We start from the raw sequence: 16,369 nt of genomic DNA on the forward strand, positions 1-16,369 counted from the left end.
CTTTACCTTTGGATTGACAACCACCCCAAAAGATCTCTAAGAAAAGCAAATTCAATTCAAACTTGATTCTAGTTAATTAAGACACCAAAGTAGATTACTGAGTTGGGCAGCAATTCAATACAGTTGTAGTAGAGCTGTCAATCAGTACAACTGCAATCCAAACTAGATACCAAAAAACAAAAAACCCGAAAAGAAAAGAGCTTGATCTTATTTCTCATTGACATCAGTGGGACAGGAAGAAACCATTGTAAAGAAAAAACCCATTACTGAGAAAGAAAGAAAGTGGCAGAGGTTAAAGTCAAAGAGATGGTTTGGGCTACAAGCTGTGATGTGAAGATGGAAAATGAGAGGTTCCTTCATATCAGGCCCTTGTTGGCTTCAGGCCTGTTTGGGCATGCTGACTCTAGATCAAGTGGAAAGCTGAGGATGGATGTATTTTCATAAATTTATGAAAGATCCTGAGCTGGAAGGGGCTCACAATGATCATTGAACCCAACTCTTTGTTCCACACAGGGAAACCTGAAACTTAAATCAGGTGTCTAAGTGCATTGTTCAAATGCTCCTTGAATACTCAGCAGGCCTGGCTGAGGTTTCTCTTAGTGCTCCATCTCCCTCTCATATTCCATCCAAGCTTCATTTGATGCGGCTTAAAGCCATTCCCTTGTGTTCTATCACCAGACACTGGGCAGAAGAGATCAGTGTCTCACTCTGCTCTGCAACTTGAGGGGCTGCAGACATGAATGTGGTCACTGCTTGGTCTCCTCTTTTCTGAACTAACAAACCTAGGACCCTCAGCAATGCTCCTACATCATTTCCAACTGTCCTTTCTCCATCTCTGTTGCCCTCCTTTGGGCACCCTCTAAACCTTTTATATCCTTCTGATATTGTGAAGCCCAAAGCCACACACAGTACTTGACATGAGGCCTAACCTATGCTGAGCATAGCAGGACAATCACTTTAGATCAGTTAGCTACATCGTCTTCAATGGTTGGTCCTTTTGACTGAACATTGTTGACTCATATTGAGTTTATCATCAATCAAAATCCTCAGATCTCCTCCTACAGGGCTGCATTCCTGCCTCTCATTCCCTAATCTCTGTGCATCAGTTTCTCTCCTCTTTTCAAGGCAACCAGCATGGATAGAATAGTAAGGAAAACAGGTCTTCTCTCAGCTTGGCACACACAGGAAAGAGGTTTGATGATACTTGAGAGCAGAGATGCTGAGCACAATTCTTCAAGCTACTTCAAAGATGGTGTAGTTTACTCATCTCCCCTATTCCAAGCATTTCCTGAAGATGCAGTGCAATGCCTCAACATTACAGGTAAAAAGTCTTGGAAATTCTTGAACATGCAAGTTATTATCCATGGATTGAAATGGAAATAATCACCTCTAAAACATGTTCCTATGTTCCCACTGACTGCAGGAGTAATGTGTCTGTAAAGCAGTTTCTGGCCAGGATGCTGCTCAGGGCTCAGGCTGCTGGAAGAATTTCTTGTGTGCAGATCATATCTTCTGTGTGTGCATCAGTTTAACCCCACAGAATTAAGTTATGTTTTTCTTCTTCGCAAAGGTCTTGTGAGACTAAACCTGGGACATTTGAGGATAGAGTGATAAATGAAACCATTCCAACTCGTGGTGTAGCCACACAGCAAAGGTCTGTAAGTGTCTTTTGGACAAATCTTGCTCTTGTGCAGATGGATTTAACATGGGCCATGTCTCAAAACCTCCTGTTAGTCATTACCTGCAGCTGCTGAGCTTTGGTCTTTGGCCCCTGCTGGCCAGAGGAAACAGGGGTACACTGTATGAGTCAGGTACAGAGGTGTGGGAGAGGCCATGCTGCTCGGGGGGAGCATGTGTCCAGGTGTAATTCAGGATGGTAAATAGCCCAATGAGTTTAACAGCACTGTTTAATGACATCGTTACCATACTACACAAACTCCCATTGAAATTAATGGTATTTCACATAATAAAGTACTGTGCAAATACTCAGTTATGTAGAACATTAATGTGCCTTTAAAAAGGTCATAAAACCAGAAAATCAATTTCGTCTCTGTAGTTATATTTGAAGTGGAGGCTCATAATAGAAACACCAGCACACCTAGAGATGGAAGTCCTCAGCTTCTGAGGCTTGTAGTCATTTGTTCCCTGTCACTTTAATCCAGTTAGAGATTTTGAAATAAGAATTTTTCCCTCACTGTTTTCTTTTTTTGCCTGTCGAACAGAATTTCCCCTTGGGTTTCTCCAGTGCAACAGACAGCATAAAACTATGTTTTTTTGTTTTCTTGTGTATATGCCTGACTCGCAAGTGATACTAGCAATGAAGTATATTTTGTTGTTGACTGAATTGGAAAATACAAACTGAAACATTTGTTCTCATCCAAAACAACATTTTTTTTTTCTTCCCTCCACTAAACAAAACACCAACTCTTTAGAATTCACAAATTTAAACATGTTTTCCTAGAAATCAGTAGTGGCAAGTATGTGAGCACATTATTTTATATTTCAAGTATACAGGGTGGTATGGGTGTGTTTATTAATAATGTCTCAGAGGTCTGTGTTCAGGTTTTCTTTTATTCCTTACTAGTATAATATAAATATGATAAATCTTATATACATTTTTTTTGCCTTTTCCTTATTTCCCTGGTATAGTGTTTGTGCTGGAAGCTGCTACTCTTCCTTCTGCTTAGATATTTATCTTCTTTTCTGTACAAGGCAACATTTCCACTCTTGAGCTGATCCATTAGCTAAGTCAGATCCTCCCCATCACATGAATGTACATGTTTCTTTCTCCTATGAATTTTTTGACCCTTCTCCTTCATTGCTTTTGTGTATATCTCTAAAATCGCTCTGGGATTTTTTTTTATTCCTCATTTCTCTTAACAGGCAGTAAATGCTGGTTCATCAGTCAGTGTCTTCAGCCAAAATTGGTAAAATCATGGCTGTTAAGATTAGCATTTCCTCAGAGTTCCTCATCTTGTGAGAACCCATGAGCTGAATTCACAGAAACATTTCAGAGCCCAATAATTTGCCTTGTAATTTCATGAGTGAATTGAGTTTGTCAGTTTTACTGGGGCACAGCCACCAACTCTTCACAGGAGGCATCACCACAACATATTTCATGACCTCATTATGGAGGTTTTTTAACAAAAAACCTGAGAACTATAGTCTCTATAATGGGAGAAGCTGATGTCAAAGGAAGTGGGACTTGCAGGAATATCAAATGCCATACACCACCATCTGTATGCAGATACAATTAGGTCAATGATGGCTGAGTGTGGCAAAGCTGGCATTGAGTCATTCCTGTGACAGGCACATGTCTATGATGCAAGACAGAAGTCCCAGAGACCTGGACTGTTGCACAAATCTGTCCTGTAGCCTTGTGAGGCAATTAATTCCTGACACACATAAGTTTAAGACAAATAGTAAGATCTGAAGAATTGCACAAGGTGGACTGAGTGCTCAGAAATGCTCCCAGCAGAGCAGGTAGCACAGATCCTCTGTGCTTTGTTTGAGTCTAAAGCTCTAGCACAGGACTATTGTATTACTCTATTTTCAATTCTATAATCATCACCCCAGACAACCCAAATTTGCATAAAATCAAAGGCAGAGACAGGAAGGGTATTACAACAGAGAGCAGAGAGGGGAAGCAGACTGTAGGGAATTGAGGAGAAGGGGGTTAATGCAGGAAATGAAACAGTCAATGGAGATTGAAAAAGTGTTGGGTAAAGAAGAATCTAAGTTAAACTTTAGCTTGCATGACATACAAATATAGATATATAATATACACTTTTCCTATAGTATCTGTGCCTTTTTTGTTTGGTTTTGGCTTATTCTATTTTTATTTTCTGAATAATCTGAAGCATATATTTATGAAGACATATTTATTTTTTCAACCTAAGCTCAGCAGAGTAGGAGTCAGTACTCTGTAGCTACTCCACAAGCAACCAGGAGACTGGTAAGATTATTGGATATCCCCAAGGAATTTGGGAAATGCCATGCATCTTGGACCTCACAAAAGGTCTGGGGAAACACGCTTGCATTCCAGTTCTGATAACAAGCTTAGGTAGTGTCTTTCAAAGTACATGCAACAGTGTGTCCCAGGCCTGTACCCAGACCTCCAATAATAATTGTGCAACTAAAGAAAGAAAATGTTATTTTCCATGGAAAAAAAATTTCAGGTGTCCTTTGTCAGTGGTAAGAACTCGACTCATGTTGCTTTTAAAAGAAACTGACTTCTGGGAAACAGGGACATGAAATTTCCCATGTCTCCTGTGAAAAACAAACTCTCTTGTTCTACTGGACTATATTTGATGCTCATTTTTAGCATCTTTGACACATTACACATTGGAATCTGAGTTGAACCTTGTAGTCCAAAGGTGTTTTCCATTTTTTTATTAATGAACTTCAAAACAAAGACTACTTTGATCCGGACTTTTGAGTTTTTGATGTTTTGATTACATTTTGCATTCTTACTTAATTTCACATATAAAGCTCACCATAGGTTAACTTGGGAATTCTCAGTTTTCTTCAGTATTTTTCTTCTGGGATTCCATGACAACTATTCTTTTATCAGTTAAATACTACTAATTCAGATGCTCAGTATTAGATCAGTCACAAAATCTTCCACTGCTTTGCTTCCTTTTTTTTCCACTTCAGATCCCAAACAAGTTTTACATATTTTCTTTCACTCAGCATGCTACTTACTCCTGCAGTAAGTCTGCTCTTCCTCACTTCACTGAAAACTTCAAAAATTGTAAAGTGCATCAGGGCTTAGACTTGATCAAGGAAAGACAGCCTGGGTGTTTTTCTTCTTATTGGCACCTGGTGCTTTCCAAAACCAAATGCACTGTTGTTTAAAAAACTTGTTTTCATGTTTCTGGGTGAGTTTCAGCTGCATAAAAACTCTTTGGTGTTTTTCTTTCAGAGGATTTTGACTTCTTATTACCTCTATTGCCTTGTACTAGTCAATAAGAGCTTTGGGCCTGGAGTTATTTAAACAACTCTTATCAGGTACAGAATAGTAAATCCTTCTGATTAACAGAAGCCCCAGAGATACACTTTTTGCCTAGGTTTTCCAATGTCTGGAGTAAAAAGTACAAAGTTACCAGCACATTTGCTCTTGTGGGAATGAGAAAATTTTCCTGCCCATAAGGCTGGTACAGGTTGGGAAGAAAACTCTGCACTCAGTAAAGTAAAGGAAATTACAGTAATCTGCCTGAAGTGTAGCCCTGTTAGCTGGGATTTCACAATCAGCATGCTCCCAGGTTCCAGCTAGCATCTAGTGCTATGAGGAATGGCAGCAGTGATGGCTTTTAAGAGGAAAGAAGTGCTGGTGGAACTTACTCTCAAAGCTAAAAAATGTGCAAGTTCTTAGAGTCCTTTAAACCAAGTTATAATCATGATAACGCCATTCATCATAGCAATGCCCACCCCTTCCTCACATCAAACCAGCCCCTTTAAACACAACTCTTCCTGCTGTATGAATGAAAGATTTTATTACTGCTGTCTGTACTATTTTTCCAGGGTGCTACTATAATAGAAATCAACACAGTGAAATCAGTAATAATCACACATGTTTCATATTGGTTCCCATGTGGAAAACATTTCAAAGGTGTCAGTGCCTGGAAAACCTGATGGTTTCATTGAATACCAGAATGAAACTCCAAGGCAAACCCTGAGGAGAGATTAACACTTGGAAGTATAAAATTCAGGTAGTAATGAGAAGCCAGGTGTTCACTGTCAAGGATTCCAAGTTTCCCTAATTATGGGCAAGTATCTGACTTTAACTGCCTCTCTCAGGTGAGCTAGTAATCCTTTGCTGACAAAGATTTATAAAGAGAAAAAAATAACAATAGGAAAAGAAAAAGAATTATGCCTCTGTTTCCTGCTATGGAGAAAATATTACACAAGCAGCCCTATTTCTAACTAAATTAAGATGAGAGAGGGAGTTGGAAGTCGTGTTGCACCCACAGTGATCATTCTGCAAATTGCAATATGGATCTAGAATTTCATGTTAATTACATTTTATTTGAAAAGTGCTGCACTACCCAGTATTTTCCACAGCAGTGGAGGCTTGATTCTGCTCTCAATTATGTAGGTGTAAAGTGGAGTATCTCCAGTGAAGCTAATGAAGTTAGAGTAGTTTAACACTGAAATGAGGAGGATTACAATAAGGCCCTAGAGTCTGCAATATTGCTACTGCAGTTAATGATCATTACTGCAGAATGCTGTAGTCTGGCAATTATTTCATTTGCACAGGTAGACAGATACACAACACTGGCACCGACTGTGTCTGTAAGAGAAAGAGTCCAAAATTTTCCAGTCTAATATTATCTCTCAAATTGCATTTTTTGTGTGTGTTGTGGTTCTGTGCAGAGGGGAGTGTGTTTGATTTTGAGGAGTCTAATTTAAAAGGCTGCATGGAAGCTGAGTATCAAAGTGACAAAAATGTGCCTTCTGTTTCATTAATCCTTTGGGCTGCTCTGACATCTATTGACATTATGTGGAGACTCCATTACTTTTGCTTCTTTTGGAGTGACTTGATACACACTTTAAAGTACAACACCTTAGTGTTCTAACCTAGTTCTAACCAGTTTCCAAGTCTCAGTTTACCAACCACAATGTTAAATGCCTCCCAGGCCTTCCTGAGCATCATGTGTGATTTGGGCAAAAACTGGACCCAAATTTTTTTTGGAATATTGAGTGAGGTGGGCCTCAGTGGGACTTTGTGCTGGCAGCCCAAGACAAGAGTGGGTACCTTGGATTCATCTCTCCCTTGGCAGCTGAGGACACAGAAGCTGTGATTGTCCACAAATAAACTGCCAAGCAAGGCCCCTGTAATGGATTTAACCAGCACTTAGCTGGAGATGGATGCTGACAGAACACGTAACAAGAACTATCCCTAAAAAGCAGTTAGGATATGGCCATCCTGTCCAGGTCTTGACTATGTTTGAGTGAGGGCTGGGCCATGCTTAAGGAAGATCTCTAGTGAGAAAAAGGTCTCTAGTTTGCTTGTATTTGCATAGTTGTAACAAAACGCAGATGCAGCTGGAGCAGAGATAGGTCATTACCAATACATTTTGCTTTTTCCTTGGAGCTCTGTAGAGCCAAATTTGGCTACCAGCCTCGTAGCCCTGGGGAAACCCGGTGGCTAGCACTGAGGATCTAAGATCTCAAGGGCTGAACTGTATGCTTTAGGGCAAAAGGACACTCCACATGAATGGGTCTGGATGCGCTGTACTTGGTGGCCTAGTGTCTGAGCAAGTCTGAGCCACCAGCCCAAACGTGCTACCTAGAGACACCCCAGTGTTAGGGGAGCAAGGTTGCAAGGGAGCGGTAGGCAACCTCATGAAAGAATTATTGTGAGTTGAAGGTCTCAGCACACTGACTTTTGCCTGTTACTGGGACTGAACAGGTAAGATACTAATTCATATAGCATTGAAGGAACTGGTGTGAATGTAAAAAGGTGGATTAAGGCACCTAGCATTTGAAATAATACTTCAACACAGTCTAAATGTATATCCAGTGACAACCTCTTTGTTTGTCTAGCTATCTGGATTGTATATTCCCCATATATTAATATATTTACTTTTAAGAAGGTTATTTTTTGTGACTGATTTCTTAAAAACTCCCATGCGAACCTGTTTTCTTCAGCCAGATGACACAAGATTAGCATCAATACTTATAATGAATTTTGAGCATATGAAAACATATCAATGACAAAAGGAGAACAGATAATTTAAAAATATGTTATTACAAGATTACTATCTACAGATAATCTGTTTTCAGCAATAGTGCAATCCAGGTGCAGCAGATTTCATAATAGCTCTAACATCCACTACATTTGAAGGATAAGTTTTCAAAAGCATGAGTAGTGAAAAGATCCCGAGATCAATTTGGCTGGGAGAAGGGAAGCTGTCTCTTTGTGTCTTTCAGGTTCCTGGAGATTTCCCACCTTCGTACTTTACACTGGGGATGGCAAGTCCAGAAATTGTTTTGTAGCTGTGCTTTGACAGGCACACTTCTGCCATTCTGTGTTTGGAGGTGTTGAAATGCTGCTGACTTGTTTGTCACAATATTACTCCTAATGCCTTAAAAAAATTACTGTGTGTTGTCTGCTCTTCTCTCTCAAGTGATGGTGAATTAGAGGGGAAACATGGAACTGAGGTGGATTTGCCTTTGCAAACAGCTTTGGTAGGAGGCAGGCAGGGTCTATGATGGTTTTACACCATAAGGCTTGCTCCTTTTCTTTTGTCTTCATCTGATGGAAATGTACAACTTCACCTCTCCTTAAAGAGAAAGGCAACACAAAATGTCATCAGGGAAAGGGTTATGAATCTCTTCTCATTAGGCACTTGAGTACCTGAGAACCAAATTTTGAGAGGCGTCTCCTGAAAGGACAGCCAGCCTTATCTGTGAGAGAAAATGCAGCTTTTCTTCAGGAAGGACATCACAGCTCAGCTCAGAAGCACAAGCTGGAAAAGGCATGCTGCACATATTCATCATGTAATCTATCTCCCAGGATGCACAACTTGAGAAGAGTTTGTATGTCACTGCAATATGTCCCCTTGTTTATCTTCCAGACAGACTTCATGTATCATGCTGATAAATTGGGCAATGCACAGGGGCAGTTCCCTCCTACTGAGGTGAGTGGGAGCTGCATGGTGCCTGATACCAAAGCTAGGGAATTATTCAGATTGACTATCCTAGCTGAGTGCATGCCAGGCTTGTTTTATTTTCCTTGACAGATCTCTTGGGGACTTAAGGATCTGAGGGGTTTCCAAAGCAGAAGAAAGGAAAGTAGTACTTTCTTTGTAGTAGTACTTTGCAAAGTAGTACTTACTTTGCACCTGCTCAGTAGCACCCCACGTATCACATGCATGGGTGGCATTGGCAGTTTGGGGAGCAGCTCAACTGCAGGTGCAAGAGGCTCCAGCTTCAGGGAAAACAAAATCTCCCTTTCTCTGCTGGAGCTATTGCTTAGGGTTTATCCTTTTTAGTATTTGTTCTGGAGGGTTGCTTAAGGCATTTCTGTGACATAAACAATTATTAATAATGATTCAGCAACTATATCACCCTGTGTAAAAGAAAACAAAACCAAATAAGGCTAATCTTTTGCAATACTACTTGCAGTTTCCTACAGAGATTGTTATTTATCTTCTAGCCATAAAATAATTAACTCTTACTGCTTTCCAGTTGTGAAGGAATTGAACACTGAAGATTTGATCCTCACATGGCCTATATCTTTGGGACTCTGTGTCAAACATTAAGATACTTTTTTACCAAAATGACTTTTATTTTTATTGTTAGTTTGAATACTCAAACAAAACAGTTTCAAATGTTTTGATTCAATATCAGTGCAGTGAACAGCGTTCATACATCTGGACTCTGCTGCACTTGTTCCTCACAGTTTGTAGAGTTAAACCATTTTATTCACTGGAATCCAATATATAGCAGTGAGCAGTGTGCCCAAGCAGCTGCTCTCCAGTGCACATCTCTTTGTGTAGCCCTTCTGCAGCACTGTTTTGTATCCAGGTCTGTCATCTCTCAGGGTCTCACAGGGAGAAGACCTCATGTGCAGTCTCCTGCTGGGGGTTTCTCCCCAGCACCTGATATTTGCTCAAGGAGCACTCCCTTTCCATAATGCAGGCACAATATTGCCTCATGCGTTATACAAATGATTTGCTCCTTCACTGATGGTTTTGTGCTATAATGGATAGAACTGTTCTAATGCAATAAATGCTGCTGATCAGTGGGCTCTGCCAGACTGTCTGGGATAGAATCCCACTTACACATTTGGGAAGGTGAGGGAGAGTGAATCTGGATGGGTATGGGTGGAGGGTTACAGGGGTTGTGTGGCTGTCTCTTTTGTTTCTGACAGTGTTCTGGTAACACAGACATACCTCTAACTCCAAAAACTTCCCTAGTGTCTACTTAGCAAACACATTTAGTTTTGCTTCAGTACTATCAGAAAACAAGAAGGACTTAACACAAATGCTGTCGTCATGATCATAAATACAGCTTGGAGAAGGAAGCAGCTAAGTCACTAAAACCTTCTGAATCCAGTCTGGTGATGCAGAGAGAAAAGTGTGTGGCCAAGAAGAAAATCACTATATGTAACAAAATACACGACAAATTTATCTTGAGAATGGGAAATGCTGAAGATAAAGAATAAAAACTCAAGAGAATAGAAGTAAAGATAATAAACAGCCACAGCCAGACTCGGAAGTTCTCTCTCCCATTAGAGATGACTTTACCAACATGTATTACCTCTCTGCAAAGGTATGTAAGCAGGTGTGATTCAGGAGCAGTCCAAATGAAGCCTATTGTTTTATTTATATTAACATATATATGAATAGCTGGATATGGTGCCTGAATTAGTAATTGCAAGGGACTGATTCCAACATATCTTAGGGATTTAGCCATGGAAATCCCACTGACCTTCAGTAGTGCCTATGCACCTACATTCCTCACGAGCTCTAGAAAATCTTTGTATGTACTGGGCTCCAGGGAAAAGTCCAGTGCTATTATTATAATGTGACTATGATTTTGAGACCCTGTAATGTACTCAATTTTATACAAATTTACACAGTAATATTTGTCAGGTCAGAGTTGTTGTCATTAAATTGGAAACCTCAAATTTGTGTGAATTACTGAGACTTAACATTGTACTTTGAATTATGGCTTTTTATATTTACATGAGATTGTCCTTTGAGTCACATCTGGTTTTTGTGCTGTTTACAAACTACTCTAAAAAGCTGAGCTGAGAATATTTGCAGTTAGTTCAGCACGTCAAACAGAGAAATAGAATTTAGCTCTATTCTTAAACCATGATTATTTATGTAGCAGGCGTGTTGGCCAACAAAAAGAAAGAAAGCTGACGGGCATGAAAATAACCAGTCTGCTCATACATGAGATTTGCTTGCAGTGGTCCCAGCAGGAGCTTGAAGAGGACTGTGGAAATTGTGAAACACAAGGATGTACAGTTAATGCATGCCAGAAATGACCATTTGTGGGACTACTTAATGTTACAAATCCCACATGGTGATGAGGCTGTGAAAAGAAGAGCAGAAATCACAGACTAGGTAAGATTGGAAGGGACCACAGCAGGGCATCTGGTCCAACCTCCCTGCTTATCAGGGTCATCCTGGACCACACTGTATAGGATTGTGTCTGGATTGTTCTTGAATATGTCCAGTGAGGGAGACTACACAACCCTTCAGAAACCTGTTCTAGTGCATGGTCACTTGGACAATAGAGTTCTTCCTCATGTTGAGATGGAACCTCCTGTGCATGTGTCTGCCCATTGCCTCTTGCAGAGCCTGGCTTCATCCTTTTGGCACCCTCCCTTCATATACCTATAGATATTGATGAAATCTACTCTCAGTCACCTCCTGTTGAGTCTACAGGTCCAGCTCCCTCAGCCTTTTGTAGTAAGAGAAAGGCTCCTGTCAAGCAATCATCTTTGTAGCCTCCGCTGGATCTGCTTCAGGAGCTCCATGTCTCACTTGTACCGAGAAGCCCAGAACTGGACACAGCACTCCAGGTGTGGCCTCACCAGGGCTGAGTAGAGGAGAGGATCACCCCCTTCTGCCTGCTGGGGGGTAATAGAACCCTGGAGAAATAAAAAAAGAACTCAGAAAGCTACAGGGGCACGTATGCCCATGCTCTGGTACTGAGTGTGGGTTGGTCCATCAAGTTACCAGTTTAACCTAAAAATGTAGACTAAATATAGGAAGACGTGTATCTGTATAGATTATGCACACTCAAAAATAAATGAATGGAAGAATACATTTAAAAAGACTTACAGCTGGGAAATGAGGCAATGAGAACTGTGAATGCATTAGTATTGTGAGATCCACAGGCCTTGATCTGGTTCCTGCAGACATTGGCACATGTGCTATGAAAACTATTACTTGATCACATATAATGGTTTTCCAAAGGGTGCCAACATTGGTTATTGAATGGATGAGACAGATGAACAATAATTAGTTTTAACCTTTTTTTTTTCCTTGAAAAATGAGTATTTTGTTATTTTCTGCTGGCCAGTACTCTCTCTAGTGACTTTAAATCTATTGGACCATCTAATCTACACTTGACGTGGGGAGGGGGGAAATAGTGTATGTCCTCAGAACCTTGCTAGGTTGGCTCAACCTGCATATTAGGTATCAGAGAATCACTCGCTCAGAATGAAGCAGGTTCAGTTAATACTGCATTTCACAGTCTATTTGTCACTCTTAGTGCTCCTCATATGCAGTCCCAGCAGCAGGCATGCACCAGATAAGGAATTTTCACAGTGCCATGAATTTTCTTTTGGCAACTGCTGGTCTTATCAACGAAGTCCCTTGCAAATATAAAGTAAGCTTCACAATGATAAAGGGAAAGATAAGTGTTACTATCTACTTGCTATGGAAAAGGATCTAAATATACAGTGCCACCAATTTTGTGCGCTTCTATAGTCATTTGTGTAAAATGGGACACAACTAGATTTTTCTGGTGTTCCAAGCACTGAACACTTTCAGAGAGAGCTGAAACAAGTCAGAACCACTGACAGGGACATCCATCCCTTGGGGAGGCAAATCTCTCAGTGCTAACCTTTTGCACCGTTTTGTTGTATGAGTGAGTCTCTGCTAGAACATGTGTGATTTTGTGTGACTTGTCCTTGTAAACTTATTTGCCTCTACCTAATACAGTGGACTCAAGTGAGGATGGAAACTGAAAGAATTGGAAATAAATTACTGGTATTTCGACACAGAGTATAAATTTTGGAAAGGTGAGAATCTTGGCATTGAGACTGTGAAGAATATCCTACTCCACTTAATAACCAGCTACGGTAAGGAGCAGTTTTTCCACCAATAATATCTGACATTGTCTCTTGCTCTCTCTTGCATCCACCTTTCTCTAGCTCGCATTTCTGAAGCCCTGCAAGCTCTTCAGTCTTCCAAGATCAGTCTCACAATGCCAAAGCAGGCTGATGGAGTAAAGCAAAACTTTTTCCTTTAGCACTTCTATTTCTCTTACTGTGTTCTTTTTTCCCTTTTCCTCATAGAAAAGAATCTATGTTATGAATACTTCTCAGACATCTCTCATGGTCCTGTCTAAGGGAAGAAGAGATAAAACAGACAAAATATGAAAACTTTTGCAAAGATGAAACCAAGAGGGTAATTATTATACTCAAAATGCAGCAGGATGAACAGAAGGATAACTCTGGAGCAACTTGCTGGTCTGGCCATCTCCTTGATGTTGGAGGTTATTAATTTATGGAAGTGTTTATGGGATCAGAATACAAAATATTTCTTGTATTTTGTCTACTTCTATTAAAATGTCAGCTCAAATTTGACAGGGCTTATTAAGTAATTTCTAATTTGCCTAATTCCCTTACATATACAATAGTGTCATCTATAAAAAACTACTAAAATATATAAAATACATAATGTCTTTGTCTGAATAGGCAGTTGAAATCTGCATTTTAAAGCTTATCTGTCTTGTTTCCCTACCAGAAGGAAAGCTTCTGGAATGTTGTTCTTTTCATTTCTAATGTAGCATTCTGTCACATATTGACTCAAATCAGAAAATTCATATAAAGTGTAACTCTATATAAAGTGAGAGAAAACGAGACAGAAGACTGCAAAGGTTTTGTCAATTTGTGATGAAACTAAAAGTCTTCTCATAAAGCTGAACTACACTATTTTGGGTTTTAGATGTACATAATATTATGCAGTCAAAATGAAGGTGCCTTTTCCCACCTTGTACTGCTACAGACATAAATAAAATTTATGTGCAATATTTTATTTAATCTCATAAAATTAATCCAAGAGCAAAACTGGAAAATTTTGTGTGGCAAGATAACTTTGTATTCATGGCTGATTTTTCCCCTTTACACAGAAAAATAATGTGGGTTGATGCAGTGTCCTAACACAATAGGGGCTAATGAATAGAGCTTGCTGTGCTCAAGAGACTGCAGTTCAATTACTAGTGGTGCCAATCAAGTCAGAAATATTAACCATGGTAACAGCAGTTTTGAGTTACATGGAATGAGGCCGTGGCTTCTTGGGGAAGATCACCTCTTGGGAGGGAGGGGAATGTTCACAGTAAAGCTGCAGAAGGTCAGAGATTGCTTCTTTAGGGCAAGGGAGAGCAAGACAACTCATGCCACAGGAAGGTTTCTTCTGTTTTGTACCTTTTTATTGCAAGTGCACCTGAGTTCATAATATGTAAGTGTGACTAACTATGTGACCCATGCATAACGTATAGAATTGGATTTCCTATGTATAAGTGTACAGCAATTAGTTAATCACATCAAAGATAAATTATGAATCAGATTAGGTCCTAAGCAGGAGTAAAATGTTGCTGAAGTCAGTTTGACTAGGCTGAATTACACCAATTGATTCTGTAGCCTTTTATGAGGATTTACTTAATATAGTGCATTTGTTCTGCTGGCTGGTGATCAGAGTGAGGATCCCTTGATGTGATACAATGGCAGTGTTATGTATTAGTAGCATGAGCAGGAAGCAGCTGGCATCCTGTTCAGAAAACAATCTCAATTTTTATTGCAGAGAACAATATTGAAAAACAGTGTGTGTGTGATGGGCCTAATCCTTAAAAATGAGTGAGTTTGGATTCTGGTCCCTTTAAATTGACTAGTCATTTCTGGACTAAATCTAGATTCGTTTCTTTTCACAGAAAGCTCTTCTGCTCTTTGTCCTTTGGAATACAGAGAAAACCATCTAGAGCCCCAAAATGGCTTTTTTTTGCACCTGCCTCCTGACCCCTCCTCTCTTCCAGCTGGTGAGTATGCTCAGTTGTGGAGTGCTTTTCGCTTTCTCTTATTCATGAAGAGATGGCTCATCTCTTTGGTCAGCATCCCTGAAACACTTTCTATTTGTCTTGGATGCCATTAAAAAGCCAGATATTAAGGGTGGGTACTGTGTTGTTGGAACTTAGTCTTTGTTAACTGGAACTTCTGCAAAAATTTAGGATGGGTTTCTTAAGAACTGAAGAGCAATAGCAACCTATAAATGAATTTGAATCTGACTGCAAACTGGTGAAAATAGAGCATACTTGATACCTTTTCTGAAATTTTGGAACATGCAGTAACTATCATAATATCTCTGTAGGGTAAGCAGGTGTTCTGCATGGACAGGGCAGCTGGATTATAGAGGTTTCTCTTGTGTAGTTCAGGCATCTGTAAAGAAATAATCCTGGCTAATTTTCACCACTATAGGCCACTCTTTTTAGTCAAACGTTGCAATCTTGAGGGATGTTTCACCTCAGCTATCTTAAAACCTATCCCAGATTAAGAGGAAGAAACGTCTCCAGAAATGGAGTTTAGGGACAATTTGTCAATGCATGTTTGGGCTCCAAAGCCAGGTGACATGAAGTGGCTTGATGAATGGGTCTGACAAGGCAGGAGAACTAGCAGCAAGAGAAGTGAGGGCAGGCAAGGCTTTGTAGTAACTGAGCCTGTCTTTGGCTGACAGGAGGTTGAATTTCAATTCCACTTTTAACCTACCGTCTATTTGATCTGAGACAGGGTTATTTTGCATTATTATCTCCTTTTTACCCCTCTTCTTCCTTCATGCTTAGTCTGTTTAAGAATTGATCATTTATTTATTCAGTGTGGGAGACATTCCCTCTTTTCTCCTAGTGAAGACTGAATCCTGGTGCCTTACTAATACTAGAAAATGTGAGCCATCTGGTTAAGATGTCCTGGTAGAAAATGCTCTTAAGTCATTACTGTTTCAATTGCATTAATGACTATCAGTGGAAGAGGATGAAAAGCCACTTTTATGTTTCTTAGAGCAATGCCCTGACCAGCTGTGATTTTACTCACTGGATTGATAAATAACCAATAAATGTGAGACATCACCAGAAACAGATTGAGGAAGTTAGTGTTTAAATTGATTGGCAGTCTCTTGTTAAGACACTCACTTGAAAAAACCAAAAGATTTTAATATAATATTCAGGTTGTGTTATGACTGGTTCAGAACAGTGCCTGAGGCCAAGGCAGTCTACAGGCTCAGTAGCCACTAGGCTACTGGGCTATTTTCTGTCAACTCAAGGAATATTAAAATGACAGTAGAGAGTGTCTGAATAGTCTAAATGCCTAGTTCAATGTCTTTGGGCATTCTTTTTGGAGAAAAGTGGTTTAAACTAAAATTGTGTTTAGTGAAGGACAGAATGGAACCAGTCTCATGTGTCTGGGTAGGGCTGTAATAATTGGAATAGAGTAAGTAACCAGAGTGATAGCAATATTGTCAGCATCTAGCTCTCAAACCCTAATTGCACTTTTTCAGTGTAAATCCAGAAATAATTTCAGGATTCATGAAATTATACTTCTTTGCAAATGCTGTATGTTATTTCACCTGAT

General features: G+C 39.8%; 1 long non-coding RNA gene across 1 annotated transcript in view; it reads left to right on the plus strand.

The window, feature by feature from the left end:
* The window catches only part of LOC135296078 (uncharacterized), a 154,571-nt gene that overhangs the window by 136,229 nt on the left and 1,973 nt on the right, over positions 1–16,369 (plus strand). Inside the window, exons 15-16 of the long non-coding RNA XR_010358130.1 lie at positions 13,049–13,248; positions 14,683–14,787. This is a non-coding gene — a long non-coding RNA (uncharacterized LOC135296078). The remainder of the gene's footprint in view (positions 1–13,048; positions 13,249–14,682; positions 14,788–16,369) is intronic.

Source organism: Passer domesticus, chromosome 3 (assembly GCF_036417665.1).
Source record: "Passer domesticus isolate bPasDom1 chromosome 3, bPasDom1.hap1, whole genome shotgun sequence".
Classification (NCBI taxonomy): domain Eukaryota; kingdom Metazoa; phylum Chordata; class Aves; order Passeriformes; family Passeridae; genus Passer; species Passer domesticus.